Genomic DNA, 16,789 nt, shown 5'->3' with positions numbered 1-16,789 from the left:
CTCGATCGAGTAACTATCTGCTCGATCGAGTAGATTATGCTGAAGGTTTGCTCGATCGAGTGGTTTTATTCTACTCGATCGAGTGGTTTCGCTGTTATGGGCTTTAAAACAGCCCGTGTGAGTGTTTATTTCGCTAAACTTAATTACTTTGCTATTTAAGCACGCTTTACTAGGTCATTAGCATCTATCTTTTCATTATCTAAATTTTCTACTGTAAACTTTACTGCGTTGCTTATTCCTCTTCACTGTAACCTTGTTCTCGGATTTATTTCACTCGAATTTTGTGTTCTTTACGCGGGATTCGCTTGATTGTAATTCCTTTCCCTTCTCTTATTAATAATTAATCTCTTGTTTGCTTTAATTCTTCGTTTCATTGCATTTGTTCTTCTGCTCTAATTTACTTTTATGCAATTTATCGTTTATTTCATAATGTTTACTCCTGGGAATTTATCTTCTCTTAGTTTAATTAGCGACATGAGTAGCTAAACCCCTTTCATGTTGGGATTAGGGGATCTGCGGTAGGAATGTGACGATGTAGTAGATGAAACAGATGAATGAATTATGAGACTCTGTCACCATAGCAATTTAATTGTTTTTATTCGACTTAGTTGAGTGCACACTTCTGAGTCATCCTTTAATCTGGCTAAAATTAATCCTAGATCGAAAGATTGGACTAAATAGGCCTGCTTTCCTAGCTATATAGTTAGTTTAGTTAGGTTATTTTTGATAGGTACACGACAGACGTGTCAAATTTTGGCATGTCCCTCTCTTTCTGATACTTTAAATCCTTATTTCTCTTTCTGAGTCATACATTAATTCGTCTGAGTCATTTACAGCTGAGTCACTGGACTACCGTAGTGAACCGAAATCCTGACATGTCCCTCTCTTTCTGATACTTTAAATCCTTATTTCTCTGCCTTTATTGCTCTTGCCTTTATTTCTCTTTCCCTTAAAACTTCGTAGTTTAGAAAATCATTCAAACACCCCCCCCCCCATTTGTGACCAAATAGACGGACTTCTACAGATATCTTGCCTCCCTGTGGAGATCGACCTGACTTCCCTAGCTATATAGTTAGTTTATTTTTGATAGGTACACGACAGACGTGTCAAATTTTGGCGCCGTTGCCGGGGAGGCAATTGCCCTATTTGTTTTCGTTCCGTTTATTTTATCCGTCTCAGGGAATTTCTATTCCTTGAGACAGTTCTTATTCATTTTCTTTCAGTGTTGTTTATGCCCAGGTCAGATGATTCAGAGCCAGAGAGACTATTCAGGCATTGACTCCGTCTGCAGAGAAAATCACGAAAGGAAGACTTGAGTACTTTCGAGCTAGAGCTACATCACTCTCTTTTCGAAGACAGTCCGGTTTCTACAGTAAAGATGCCTAAGCTTTCTAGTCATTCAGTGCCTAAAGCATCCTCTATTCCGAAAGGTTTCAATCTCCAGACTGAGGATGGGAATACATTCGACATCCGTCCTTCTTATATCAATCTGGTGGAGAGAAATATTTATAGAGGTGTGGCAGGTGAAGATCCGAGGAAGCATATGGAGACCTTTACCGATTACTGTTCTACTATCCCCGCCACTAAGGGGGTAACTCAAGACAAGATTAAGGAAGTTTTATTTCCTTTCTATTTAGCTGATTCAGCCAGGGAGTGGCTGACTGACTTGGACCGCACAGCTGCTGGGGTTACAGACTGGGAGTCTCTTACTCTTGCCTTTTACAAGAGATATTTCCCTCCACAACGCACCAATCTGCTGAGGGCCAAGATTACTAGTTTCAGACAGGCTCCCGATGAAAGTTTCTATGAGGCGTGGTCGCGATTCAAGAAGTTGGTGAGGTCCATTCCTCACCATGGTTTTGACCCATGGTTTCTAGCTAATCAGTTCTACAATGGGTTGTATGACGACCAAAGAGCCATACTTGATGCGGCATCTAGTGGAAGATTTCAGGAAAACACCGATGATGATAAGGGATGGTCCCTTATTGAGGAGATGGCAAATCACAGTGCTGAGTATGGTGACCCGAGGGATGGGATTAGAACAGTTCATGTAGTTGATAAGCAGGTTTTGGCTCAGCTGGAGACCATGAATGCTAGATTTGACAAGTTGGAGCTACAAGCTGCTGGGGAGCCTCAGACGGTCCATGTTCTTACTAGAGGAGAGACCGTCACATGTGAGAGATGTGGGAGTAATGATGGCCACACTACTGTTGGCTGTCTTGTAGAGAAGGAACAAGTCCTTGCCTTTCAGCAATATAGGCAAGGAGGAGGTTCCTATTACAATAATCAAGGGGCAGTCCATCCCAATTTGAGGTAGACTAGTCAAAATGTGCTCAATCCTACTCCTCCTCCGCACCAGCAGCAGCCTTATGTTCCTCCACACAAGAATCAACAAGGCTTTCAAAAGCCTCCTTCCTTTACTCCTCCTAACCACGGTGCATCATCTTCCGGTGGGGTGAGTGAAATTGGTGAGCTTAAGTCTGTGTTGCAAGCTTTTACAAAGCAGTTTCAGCTGAGTGATCAACAGAAAGATGCGTCCATAAAGGCACTTGAAACTCATGTTGCCCAAGTAGCTATGAACCAATCTTCAAGAAAGTCGGGTCAATTACCGACTCAAAATGAGAAGAATCCACATGAGACGGTAAATTTCATCAATCTGAGAAGCGGTCGTTCGTATGATGGACCAGAAATGCAAAAATCAGACCCGAGGAGAGCTGTAACTGATGATGAATAGTGTTCTGTCGAAGAAAGTGAGCTCACGGCAAAGCAAGTGCTCGATCGACTGGTTTCAGGTGGTCGATCGAGCAGATTTAGTGAAGAAAGTGGTCGATCGAGTGAAAATTCCACTCAATCGAGTGAACAAGGAAATAGTAATGGTCGATCGAGTAGTTTTTCTACTCGATCGAGTGAAGAGCAAAATGGAGTTGCTCGATCTAGTGAAAATTTCACTCAATCGAGTGATATTGATGAAGATTCTACTCAATCGAATGGGTATTTTGGTCGATCGAGTAGTTTTGATGATGGGAAGCTTATTCGAGAGCCTTCTAGTGCTCGTTTAAGCGATAAATCACCGGAAAGACCTTGTTCGAGAGGTAAGAAGCGTCCAAAGGATACAGAACTTGCTCCGGAAGATACATTGGAAGAGAGAAACAAGGGACTCGAGATACCTATCACGGTTCCCTTCCCGAGGCGTCTGCAGAATTCTAAGGCCAATCAACAATTCGGCCAATTTGTTGAACTTCGAAAGCTTGGAAGTCAACTTTGCTTGTTTATCGAGTTGCTGACAAAGGTACCCTCTTATCTTAAGTATATGAAAGAAATTTTATCGCGTAAGAGGAATATTAGTGATAGCGAGACCGTAGCTTTGACCGAGGTGGGGTCAGCCCTATTTCAAAATAAGTTACCTCCTAAGCAGTCAGACCCGGGTAGTTTTTCAATTCCATGTCATATCGGTACCCATTTGATTGATAATGCGCTATGCGATTTAGGCGCTAGCGTAAGTGTCTTACCGTTGTCTCTGGCTAAGAGACTTGGTTTGACAAAGCTGACTTGCACCAACATGACAGTCCAGATGGCCGACCGTAGTATATCACGGCCACTAGGTATAGTAGAAGATGTACCTGTGAGGATCGGGAGGTTCTTTATTCCCGTTGATTTCGTTGTCTTAGACATCCTCGAAGATGCATACACCCCTATTATTTTAGGGAGACCATTTTTGTCTACTGCCCGTGCAGTAATAGGCGTCGGGGGAAAGACTTTGACCTTTCAAGTAGGGGATGAGGAGCTGATTTTTCATCAGTCTAAGTCCCGGAGGGCTCCCATTCAAGCTCAGCCTTGCAATGATCTCTCTTCTATTGACCCTATTATTGACACTCCAGATAAAAATTTGGCGTATTGTGCTGCAATTGTTACCCCTCCGCCTCAGACTGAGAGCAAAAAGGAGGAAAGTTCGTCTGTTTTCCTTGCTGCAGGTACAGATGAAAGCAATGAAGGAATTGTCAACGGATGTTGTGCAACTGCTGTCAATCAAATTAGAGGTAAGGATGCTAAAGACGGTGATAGAGGAGCAAGGATGAGGAAAGTTCGTGCTTATGTTCAGATGAACTACTCCCCTTCTATCGTTTCAAATGATAATTCATGCTCATGGAAGTTGAAGAGGACAATCAACGTTGCTGAGATGACGTCCTCCAGTCAGGAGCCCTTCAAGGGGCTACTGAATTGCATTGGGAATTGAGCGGGGAAATGCCCCGTGTAACACTTTGTAATAGATAATTTTTGAATTTTCCGTTGAATTTGTTTTAATGCTTTTAATTACGACAATTAGTATTAGACAGTTTTTAGCGTTGATTTAAGACTATAGACTGTTTATATGCGTATTTGGTATGTTGGGATATTTTTGCACGTGTTTTTATGTAGGTTTGGGGAAGTTTTACGCATTCCAAGGGAAGAATAGACGAAATTCAAGAGCTTACGCGAGAAAAGAGCTCGATCGAGTACTTTTTGTACTCGATCGAGTGAAAAATTGGTCGACCGAGTGCTTTTTCCAGTCGATCGAGTAAAGCAATAAAGGGAACTTCTCGATCGAGTAGAATTCTACTCGATCGAGCAACTGGATCATCAAAAGTCCTCGATCGAGTAGTTTAAAACCACTCGATCGAGTGGATTCGCAAAAACACAGGGAGTTTTACTTTAAACTCTTTATTTTTGTTTCTAAGTTCATTTTTCCCTAATTTTCGTCTAACACCTTCCCTATTGCGATTAAAAGCTCCCCAAATCCCCAATTTTCCTTGCCCAATCACCAAATCCGCCTCCTACAAATTGTTTCTTGCTTAATAATATTTCAAAGCCCCATAATTTCCCCTCAATTTGTGCTCATTTACACGGTTCTAAAGAGGGTTTAGGGTTTGCGGTTTTTCGATCGAAAAATCGCCTTTTCGTGCTTGTTCTTTGAAGATTAATTGCTTTTGCAAGATTTCTATCATCAAGTAAGTGATTCCTTCAGTCTCTATGCATTTTAATTTCGATTATTTTGAATTTTATGAGAAAAATTGTAATTAGGGTTTAAATATCCATTATTGGTCGAATTTTTCGACTTTAATTGTCTTTATTTGCCCTTACTTGTCTTACTTGATGATCTATCCCCATTCCTCGCTGTTGTTGCATGCTTAATTCAAATTTTGCGCGATATTTCGCGATTAAGGGCTGTTTCAGTCGAGTTTTTCGACTGTCAGACGGGTTTATATGCTGCCATGATTTATCTAACCTCAGTTGTTGTTACTTGCTACTGTTGTTAACTGCTATTCCCGTTCCCTATCGCTGTTTGCCTACTGTGACTCGAAAATTTTGAGGATTGTTGGGAATTATGTGCTGTAGGTCAAAATTTTCGACTGGTAGGGGGTTCCACATGTTGTTTCTGCTGGTTTTTCGTGCTGTTTCAGCTACCTTTAGCCGCTGTTTTCTTATCATACCCCCTACCCTTTGTATACAGGATGGATTCTAGCTCTTAACCCTCTACTAGTTCATCCTCTAGTCCGTCTCTGTCTGAGACAGTGGCCCCTGCTGTTGCCACTGTCCCCACATTAGTCACTACTGCAGCCCCAGTGTTTCTAGTTTCAGCTGCAGGTACAGTTTTCGCTCCAACTAGCTCTGCTGCTAGCTCAGTTCAGGCTGCCACTTCCTCTACGGTCACCACCACTGCTAGCACTGCTGCTAGTCTCTCTTCAGTGGTGGCCACAGTAGCCACTCCTTCTACACCAGCCTCTACTTTTACACCTGTGGTGGACTCGCCATTCTGCAGCTTTTTAGAGCGACCCTGGTTCCTCACACACCCATCGCACGCGCGTCGCTTTGAGTTCCAGAGGCCGAGGTCGTAGACAGTCTCGAGCTACGCCAGCTCCTATTACCTCTACTTCCGCTCCTAGCACTTCTACAGCTGCTATTCCTTCTACTTCTGGCACAGTCACGGTCCAAGGGGACGCTTCCCTCGACCCTCACCCAGACTATCCGCAGGTACATTTTGTTAACGCTTTACATCGTAAAAAAATTTATAACCTGCTGCGCTGTGTGTTTATACCTTCCCGATTTCTAGAGAAAACGGCACTTGTGAGACTCGGCATTTACAAGTTGGTTTGTGACTTACTACGGGGCACGGGGATGGCCGGGCTCATCACTATGAGTGGCCGCACTTTTCTGGAGCTAAGCCTCGAGTTTCTCAGCTCCTTCACCTTCTCCTCAATGGCATACGAGGCTGACCCTACTAGTTCTTCAGTGTCCTTCCGGATGTTTAAACGGACCTTTCCGATGACCTTAGGGGAGTTTGGTAGGTTACTTGGCCTTACCTCTACGGGCGAGACTGCAGCCCCTAGGAGGGTCTTCCGTCAGCTTTGGAGGACCCTAGCCCAGACCACTTTTCAGGAGCGAAAGCTCCAACAGGTCCACCTCCCCGCTGTCCGTTGTTTCCTTAGACTGATGGGGAGCACTATTTTCGGCCGAAAGGAGCCGAACAACATCACAAACACCAAGCTCTCCATCCTGGGCGGTTACCTGAACATCGACTATGAGGGCCCTTTTACCCTCAACATTGCCTACTTGACCGCCCAGTACCTTCTGAGCCAGGGGAAGAAGGAGACGGGAACCATTGCCTGCGGTGGCATACCACCATTCTTGCCCGTTCCCTTATCCCCGTTTGGCCTCGTGACTTACAGTACCTCGAGGGAGAGAGGCTACTGAGTCCAGATACCATGCTTTCTCAGCATTGGCTTACCCCAGACTACCAGACATGGAAGATAGAGGGCTTCCTGTCTGTAGACTTACCTTGTGAGACTCTCCCACGTCTGGAGCCCTTGCCCACTGTTGCGAGGGGTGCCCGCCTGCCACCACTGCCTGACCTTCACCTTCCACGCCGACCACCTCCTTCTGCACCCGCCGCCAAGAAGCGGCGTCTTGAGACCGGAGAGGGGTATACACCTTCAGGGAGCACCCAGCCTTCCACGGCTACTCCCGCTCCGACCCCTACTCCCACTACTACTACCACTCCTACTCCCACTCCCACTGACCAGACACAGACTCAGCCGGACCTATCGGCTACTTTCGTACCACCTCCACCCTTTGTGGCGCCCGCGGTCCTGGACCAAGGGGGCGCCATTTACGGTTTGTTGCTTGAGGTTGCAGAGCGTCAGGCTCGTATGGAGAGGGACATGGCTCTTGCCTTACTCACTTCCCCAGTTTTCTGGCTGGTTTGGGGAAGTTCGTCTTTTGTATGTATCTCTTACTCTTTTATTTTTGTCTCCTTATTATTTATTGTTTTTATTTTCTTTTGGTTGTATATTCCCGTTCCCCTGTATATATCTGCTGGTGTATGCTGGAGGACAACGAGGGCGTTGTCCGTTTTGGTTTGGGGAGGGAATTGCATCCTTTTGAGTCTACATTTGCATTTGTTTTTGCATTCACGTTTATTTTTTCATCCTTGCATTGTTGTTTCTTTCATTACAAATCAAAAATCCAAAAAAAATTAGAAAATTTCAAAAAAAAAATCACGTTTACTTTTGCATATAGGTTGAGTCGGAACGGTAGGTTTCCGTGATGATAATGCACTATAAATTGTCATTTTACTTGAGCCTTGCACTTCTTTTGATAGTTATTAGCTTTGTCATACGCATAGTCTACGAGTTTCTGTTCAAATATAGCTGACTGTTTAGACTTGACCTGATAAATTGGCAAACTACTTGAAAATTCTGAGTTTTAGAGCCATAACTGGTGACATTCATGACCAGTTCATTAGGAATTGAGAGTAGTACTCCTTGCATAGCATGTTCATCTTTTTTGCACTTTTATGACATTCAATTTCTTGTCAAATGCACATATTCGGGTTTGTGGTTGGTGTCACATGCAGGGAGGTGCTTGCAAATTTCCCTTTTCCTTATATTTTTCACCCATTTAGCTCCACATTAGCCAAAACTTGCCTTTTTGGCCCATTAGTTACATCCCAAACTAAGCCTGCCTAGTCAAGCTAGTTAGTATGTTCTTTTGTGGTACGATTTTCCGGTTGCATTTGGGCCCGTATTTCTTTTGTATGGAGTTGTTGGAAAATAGAGGAAGGAGGAAAAAGAAAAAAAAGGAATTGAAAAAAAGAAAAAAAAGAAAGACGTGAAAGTGAAAGAAAGAAAAAGAAGAAAAAATGAAAAAAAAGAAGCTGAAAACGTGAGAAAAGAAGAGAAAAAAAAAAGAAAGTTTGAAAAAAAGAGTTGATTTATTTCAGTTAGTTCACTCAGACGGTATTAAAAAATGAAAGTTTGTGACCGTCTGACTCCTCCATTCTTATTCTATATTTTTGAGGAGATTGTGTTTGAGTTTAGTGAGCTTTGTGCCAAATGAAGGGCACTTGTACTTAGTTTTTCAGTCAGTTGAGATTCGGATTGGTTCATTATGGTCCTGTTAGGAACTAGCTTGACGCTTTTACCTCCACATTTCCATAACATGTTTTGCCTTTCTCACCTGAACCTCACTATTCCCAAATTATTTGTAAGCCCTCGGCTGTGACGGACATTATTGGTTGGAGTGTGTGCATTAGTACTTGAATTGTCTTTCATTTTTGTTGCATGCATGCTATGTAGGTCGCAGTTAGGTGAGTGACTTTTTTTTCTTCTCTCTTTTACATATAACATTCACCCTTTGTTTCATGAGAGAAGAGTGACCACGAGAGAGTCCGATTTTGTTGGTCTTGCAAGGTCGATAGGTTGGCTATATTTCTGAACAGCTTTATAATTCGTTTGCGTATTGATGCTTAGCTTTAACTGTTAATCTTTGTTGCATTAAATTGGTTCAAGTAGACAAGTTAAGCTAGCTCTGAGTTATCATTTCCGTTCCATTAGTTGCATTTTAGTTTACTCGAGGACGAGTAAAGGTTCGGTTTGGGGAGATTTGATACGTGCTTTTTATATAGTCTTTTAGCCTATTTCAGCACGTATTTCTATGTATTTTTATACTATTTTTTTAGTATTTTGCCCCGAATTAGCTACTTTGGTTCGTTTTGTCCATTTTGTAGAAATGAACGCGGAAGTAGTGGAATCGTACTCTTTTTCGTCCTTTTTGCATGCATTTAGAGGAGACGGGATTTTTCCAGAGTGAGATACTACGTTTGGAAGTGTCATGGCACAGATTACGAGGCAGGCGGTGATGGACTTGAGCTGAAATGAAGATAAAGGACTCGATCGAGCAGTTTTACCACTCGATCGAGTGGTTTCTACGTCCCAGGATGGTCGATCGAGTAGAATTCTACTCGATCCTTAAGCTGCAGAAAGACGAGTTACTCGATCGAGTAACTATCTACTCGATCGAGTAGATTATGCTGAAGGTTTGCTCGATCGAGTGGTTTTATTCCACTCGATCGAGTGGTTTCGCTGTTATGGGCTTTTAAACAGCCCGTGTAAGTGTTTATTTCGCTAAACTTAATTACTTTGCTATTTAAGCACGCTTTACTAGGTCATTAGGATCTATCTTTTCATTATCTAAATTTTCTACTGTAAACTTTACTGCGTTGCTTATTCCTCTTCACTGTAACCTTATTCTCGGATTTATTTCACTCGGATTTTGTGTTCTTTAAGCCGGATTCGCTTGATTGTAATTTCTTTCCCATCTCTTATTAATAATTAATCTCTTGTTTGCTTTAATTCTTCGTTTCGTTGCATTTGTTCTTCTGCCCTAATTTAGTTTTATGCAATTTATCGTTTATTTCATAATGTTTACTGCTGTGAATTTATCTTCTGTTAGTTTAATTAGCGACATGAGTAGCTAAACCCCTTTCATGTTGGGATTAGGGGATCTGCGGTAGGAATGTGACGATGTAGTAGATGAAACAGATGAATGAATTATGAGACTCTGTCACCATAGCAATTTAATTGTTTTTATTCGACTTAGTTGAGTGCACACTTCTGAGTCATCCTTTAATCTGGCTAAAATTAATCCTAGATCGAAAGATTGGACTAAATAGGCCTGCTATGAACAGTAGACTACCTTGACGAGAATGAAAGTTAAGTTAGCTGTATTTTACGATAGAAAGTGGACCGAAAGGACCTTTCAACATCCGTCTTACATTAATTCGTGTGAGTCATTTACAGCTGAGTCACTGGACTACCGTAGTGAACCGAAATCCTGACATGTCCCTCTCTTTCTGATAGTTTAAATCCTTATTTCTCTGCCTTCATTGCTCTTGCCTTTATTTCTCTTTCCCTTAAAACTTCGTAGTTTAGAAAATCATTCAAACAACCCCCCCCCTCCCCATTTGTGACCAAATAGACGGACTTCTACATATATCTTGCCTCCCTATGGAGATCGACCTGACTTCCCTAACTATATAGTTAGTTTAGTTAGTTTATTTTTGACAGGTACACGACAGACGTGTCAACAGTCTTTCCCCCTTAAAATGAACTTCGTCCTGAAGTTCGCCTACAACTACTATTACAACACTTATAACTACACACCATTCAACCTAATTAACCATTTTCGATAATCTATCACACCAATCATATCACAAGGTATCCCAACAATAACTCAAAACTTTCGTAGTATTACATTATTTCCCCCTAAAAATAAACTCTCGAAGTTTGAAATAACAAACAATAGGAAAAACCAAATCCTTGTAGAAATGCCACAAAATCAAGAACGCACACCGTAACACAAGTGAACTATTGATACGTGCCTATTATATAGTCTTTTTAGCCTATTTCAGCACGTATTTCTATGCATTTTTATACTGTTTTTATAGTATTTTGCCCCGAATTGGCTACTTTGGTTCGTTTTGTCCATTTTGTAGAAATGAATGCGAAAGTAGTGGAATCGTACCCTTTTTCGTCCTTTTTGCATGCATTTAGAGGAGACGGGATTTTCCTTAGTGAGATATTACATTTGGAAGCGTCGTGGCATGCATTACGAGGCATTTAGGCGAGGACTTGAGCTGAAATGAAGTCACAGTACTCGATCGAGCTGTTTTACCACTCGATCGAGTGGTTTCTACATCCCAGAGTGGTCGATCGAGCACTTTGTACTCGACCCTTAACTTGCAGAAAGACCATCTACTCGATCGAGTGACTTTCTGGTCGATCGAGTAGATTTGGCTGAGGATTTGGTCGATCGAGTGGTTTTAATCCACTCGATCGAGTGGTTTTGATGGTTATGGGCTTTAATCGGCCCGTGTGAATGTTTATTTCGCTAAACTCTTTTACTTTGCTATTTAAGCACGCTTTACTAGCTCATTAGGACTATCTAGCTTTTATCTTAGTCAGTTTACATAAAACTTTTACTGCGTACTTCATCCTTCTCCACTGTAACCTTTTTTGGGATTATTATTGCTCAGATTCGATTGTTCTCTACGCCGGATTCGCATTGATTGTAATTCCTTCTCTTCCTTTAATAATAATTAACCTTTTGTTTGCTTTAATTCTTTGTTTGTCTCATTATTTCTTCTGCCGTAATTTCTCTTTTGTGCAATTTATTGTTTATTTCATAATGTTTATTTCTGGGAATTTAATTGTTGTTAGTTTAATTAGCGATATGAGTAGCTAAACCCCTTTCATGTTGGGATTAGAGGATCTGCGGTAGCAATGGGACGATGTAGTGAATGAATTAGATGAATTAATTGTGAGACCCTGTCACCATAGCAATTTAATTGTATTTATTCGACTTAGTTGAGTGCACGCTTCTATGTCATCCTTTAATCTGGCTAAAATTAATCCTAGATCGAAAGATTGGACTAAATAGGCCTGCTATGAACAGAAGACTACCCTAATGAGAATGAAAGTTAAGTTAGTGGTAATTTAGGATAGAAAGTGGACCGAAAAGACCTTTCAACATCCGTCTTACATTAATTCGTCTGAGTCATTTACAGCTGAATCACTAGACTACCGTAGTGAACCGAATTCCCGATATGTCCCTTTTCTCTTGATAGTTTAAACTTATTTCCTTGCTTTTACTGCTCTTTACTTTATTCCTCTTCTTTTAAATCTCGTAGTTTAGCAACCAATTCAAACAACCCCCATTTGTTACCTTAAGATTAGAATTAGGCAACTGATAATTGCACCGCCTCCCTGTGGATTCGATACTCGACTGCCTCTACTACATTTTAGTTGAGACCGTTAGGTTTTATCTTTGACAGGGTACACAATAGCCGTGTCAAATTTTGGCGCCGTTGCCGGAGAGGCAATTGTTTAAATTATTAGTTGTTTTATTTTTAGTCTTTCTTTTAATTTAAGGGACATCCGTTCCTTAAACTATTATTATATTCTATTTGTAGTTTCTTCTTATGCGCAGGTCACAGGGTGGTGAACTACTACCGATCAATCCTGAGATTGAGAAGACTTTGCGTAAGTTGAGGCGATCATCTAGGATATTACCGACAGAGGAAGAGCTGAGTACTCTGTCTAGTTATTACGAAAACGCTCTGTTTGAGGAGGATCCACCTTCATCTCCTATTTCTAATTCATCAGTTGAGACTGTCACTTCTCTGGACTTTCTAGAAATGGCCGAAGAAGCTACTATCGCCAGTCATTCTGAGCCGACAGCTGCGAATATCTATAAGGGATTTACATTACCTGGGGAGGCGAGAAAATTCGAGCCGAAGCCGTCCTATATCAATTTGGTTGAGAGAAACCAATTCGGGGGAGCTGCAAACGAAGATGCAACCAAGCATATGGAGACTTTCATTGATTACTGCTGTTCTATACCCCCACCACCGGCGTGACCCGGATCGGATAAAAGAAACCATGTTTATTTTCTCACTCCCGCGATCTTTGCAAGGGAGTGGTATAGGGATCTAGACCGAGCCGCTCATGGGATAATCGATCGGAATTCGCCGGCTTTAGCATTTTACAAGAAGTACTTCTCTGCCTCGAAGACTAATGCCATTAGAGCTCAGATCACGAGATTTAAACAGGGTCCCGATGAGAACTTTCATGAGGCATGGGTCCGTTTCAAGAAGTTGGTGCGAACCATTCCGCACCATGGTTTCGAAAAGTGGAGTTTATGCAATCGGTTTTATAACGGGTCGTATGACGATCGAGGGCTATCTTGGATCTTTGCAGCTAGTGGCCGATTCTTTGAGAACATGGGAGAGACTAAGGGGTGGAAGATCATTGATGACTTAGCCACCCATAAAGGCGAGTATGGGAATTCCGGAGGGAATCAAAGGAGGAGTCTTTGAATCTCATTCACGTAGCTACATTGGAGGCTCTCACGGCGAGATTCGATAAGTATGAGTTGGGAGGAGCCTCTAAAGGAGGAATCTACCATGTGAATGCTGTTTCAGACGGTCCTTTCGTCTGTAAGAGATGTGGAGGAGAGGGACATGTTTCAGATAATTGTCCACATTCTTATGAGTCTTGTCTTTGCCTTTCAACATTACGGGCGGACAAACACCTATTATGAGCCGAACGTCCACCCCAATTTGAGGTGGAGTAGTCAAAATGTGCTCAATCCTACTCCTCCTCCGCACCAGCAGCAGCCGTATGTCCCTCCACACAAGAATCAACAAGGCTTTCAGAAGCCTCCTTCTTTCACTCCTTCTAATCAAGGTGCACCATCTTCCGGTGGGGTGAGTGAAAAAAGTGAGATAAAGTCTATGTTGCAATCCATTACAAAGCAGTTGCAGTTGAGTGATCAACAGAAAGACGCGTCTATTAAGGCACTTGAAACTCAAGTTCCCCAACTAGCCGCGAATCAATCCTCGAGAAAGCAGGGTCATTTACCGACTCAAAATGAGAAAAATCCGCATGAGACGGTAAATCTGATAAATTTGAGAAGCGGTCTTTCTTATGAGGGACCGGAAGTGTTGAAATCGGACCGAGGAAGGCTAAAATCGATGGTGAACAGTGTTACGTCAAGAAAATAAGCTCACGGCAAAGCAAGTGCTCGATCGACCGATTACGGGTGGTCGATCGAGCGAATCGGAGATGAAAGTGCTCGATCGAGTGGTTTTTCCACTCGATCGAGTGAACAGAAGAAGCGGTCGGTCGATCGAGTAGTTTTTCTACTCGATCGAGTGAAGCAGAAATTGGAGTTGCTCGATCGAGTGAAAATTTCACTCGATCGACTGATATTGATGAGGAAACTGCTCGATCGAATGAGGAATTTGGTCGATCGAGTAGTTTTGATGACGGGAAGCTTATTCGAGAGCCTGCTAGTGCTCGATTAAGCGAGGAATCACCGGAAAGACCTCGTTCGAGAGGTAAGAAGCGTCCAAAGGATACAGAACTTGCACCGGAAGATACATTCAAAGCGAGAAACAAGGGACTCGAGATACCCATCACGATTCCCTTCCCGAGGCGGCTGCAGAATACAAAGGCCAATCAACAATTCGGCAAATTTGTCGAACTTCTGAAAAGCTTGGAAGTCACATGCCGTTCATCAATTCTTGACGAAGGTACCCTCTTATCTTAAGTTTATGAAAGAAATTTTATCGCGTAAGAGGACTATTAGTGATAGTGAGACCGTAGCTTTGATCGAGGTGGGGTCGACCCTATTTCAAAATAAGTTACCTCCTAAGCGATCGGATCCGGGTAGTTTTTCGATCCTTGTCATATCTCGGTATCCATTTGATTGATAACGCGTTATGCGATCTAGGCGCTAGCGTGAGTGTCTTACCATTGTCTCTAGCTAAGAGATTTGGTTTGACAAAGCTGAGTTGCACTAACATGACTGTCCAGATGGCCGACCGTAGTTTATCACGGCCATTAGGTGTAGTAGAAGACGTACCTGTCCAAATCAGTAAGTTCTTTATTCCCGTTGATTTTGTTGTCTTAAACATCCCCGAAGATGCACACACCCCTATCATTTTAGGGAGACCATTTTTGTCTACTGCCCGTGAAGTTATAGACGTCGGGGGGAAGACTTTGACTTTCCAGGTAGGGGACGAGGAGCTGATTTTTCATCAGTCTAAGTTCCGGAGAGCTCCCATGCAAGCCCAGCCTTGCAATGCTCTCTCTTCTATTGATCCTATTATTGACACTCCTGATGAAAATTTGGAGAATTGTGCTATTATTGTTACCCCTCCGCCTCAGACTGAGAGCAAAAAGGAGGAAAGTTCGTCTGTTTTCCTTGCTGCAGGTACAGATGAAAGCAATGAAGGAGCTGTCAAAGGGAATGGTGCAATTAAAGTCGATCAGATTGAAGATGATGAAGCTACAACTGGTGATAAAGGAGCAAGGACGAGGAAGGTTCGTGCTTATGTGGATGCGAACTACTCCCCTCCTACCGTTTCAAATGATAATTCATGCTCATGGAAGTTGAAGAGGACAGTCAACGTTGCTGAGATGACGTCCTCCAGTCAGGAGCCCACCGAGGGGCTACTGAATTGCATTGAGAATTGAGCGGGGAAATGCCCTATGTAACACTTTGTAATAGATAATTTTTGAATTTCCGTTGAATTTGTTTTATTGCTTTTATTAGGACAATTAGTTTTAGAGAGTTTTTAGCGTAGACGTAAGACTATAGACTGTTCTTATGCGTATTTGGTATTTTGGGAAAATTTTGCACGTGTTTTTATGCAGGTTTGGGGAAGTTTTACGCATTCCAAGGAAGAAATGACGAAAATTAAAGAGCTTACGCGAGAAAAGTCCTCGATCGAGTACTTTTTGTACTCGATCGAGTGAAAACTGGTCGATCGAGCACCTTTTTCTACTCGATCGAGTAAAACAAAAAGGGGAGCTGGTCGATCGGGTAAAAATCTACTCGACCAAGCAGCTGGACCATCAAAGTCCTCGATCGAGTGGTTTAAAACCACTCGATCGAGTGAAATGAACAGGACACAGGGAGTTTTTTGCCTTAAACTCTTTTGTTTTGTTTTTACATTCATTTTTTCGTCTTTCACCCCTTATTGCGATTAAAATCAACCCCAAATCCACATTTTTTCTTGCCCAATCTCCAATCCGCCACCTATAATCTCTTGCTTGCATTTTAATCTTTCAAAGCCCCTTAAATTCCCCCTTGATTGTGTTCGTTTTCTCGGTTTTAAAAGGGTTTTAGGGTTTGCGATTTTTTCGATCAAAAATCGCCTTTTTCTCTGGTTCTTTGAAGATTTATTGCTTATTGTAGGTTCATTGCCATCAAGTAAGTGATTTCTTTAACCTCTTTGCATTTTAATTTCGATTTTTTTCGAATTTTATGAGGAAAAATTGAATTAGGGTTCGAAAATCCCTGTTTGATCGAATCTTTCGACTTAATTTGTGTTTGTGTGCCCTAAATTATCTTGCTTGATGATCATAATTCCCCTTCCTCGCTGTTTTGCATGCTTAATTCGAATTATGCATGAAATTTTTGCGATTTGGTCTCAGGATAGACGAATTTTCGACTGTAACTTGGCTTATTGCTGCTGTAATCTGTCTAAATTAGCTTCTTTATCGCTTAATTGCTTTCTGTTTTTTAGATCATTATCACACCATGTCGATGCCTAACATGCTTCCATTCAAATTTTGTGCAAAAATCTTGCGATTAGGGCTGCCTCAGTCGAATTTTCGACTGTCAGACGGGTTATAGGCTGCCTTGACCTAATTAACCTCAGTGTTTCTTACTTGCCACTGTTGTTAACTGTTTTTCCCATTCCCTATCGCCATTACATGCTGAAATTCGGAAATTTTGAGGAATTGTTGGGAATTGTTTGCTGTAAAGTCGAATTTTTCGACTAGTAGGGGATTCATATCTTTGTCACATCTTTGGTTTTACATCTTTGTTTTTTAGCCACGGTTAGCAACTATTTTCTCATCATACCACCGGTCTCCTTAATTTCTGCTTTTTGCAGGATGGA

General features: G+C 42.0%; 1 non-coding gene across 1 annotated transcript; it reads right to left on the bottom strand.

Annotated features, from left to right (window-relative positions):
* Nucleotides 1-1,753: 1,753 nt before the first annotated feature.
* On the bottom strand, nt 1,754-1,860 carry LOC141636044 (small nucleolar RNA R71). The gene has a single exon (XR_012540686.1). It is a non-coding gene; the product is annotated as a small nucleolar RNA R71 (small nucleolar RNA).
* Nucleotides 1,861-16,789: the final 14,929 nt, after the last annotated feature.

This window comes from Silene latifolia, chromosome Y, assembly GCF_048544455.1.
Source record: "Silene latifolia isolate original U9 population chromosome Y, ASM4854445v1, whole genome shotgun sequence".
In the NCBI taxonomy this organism is placed as follows: domain Eukaryota; kingdom Viridiplantae; phylum Streptophyta; class Magnoliopsida; order Caryophyllales; family Caryophyllaceae; genus Silene; species Silene latifolia.
This window is presented reverse-complemented; position numbering and strand designations above follow the sequence as displayed.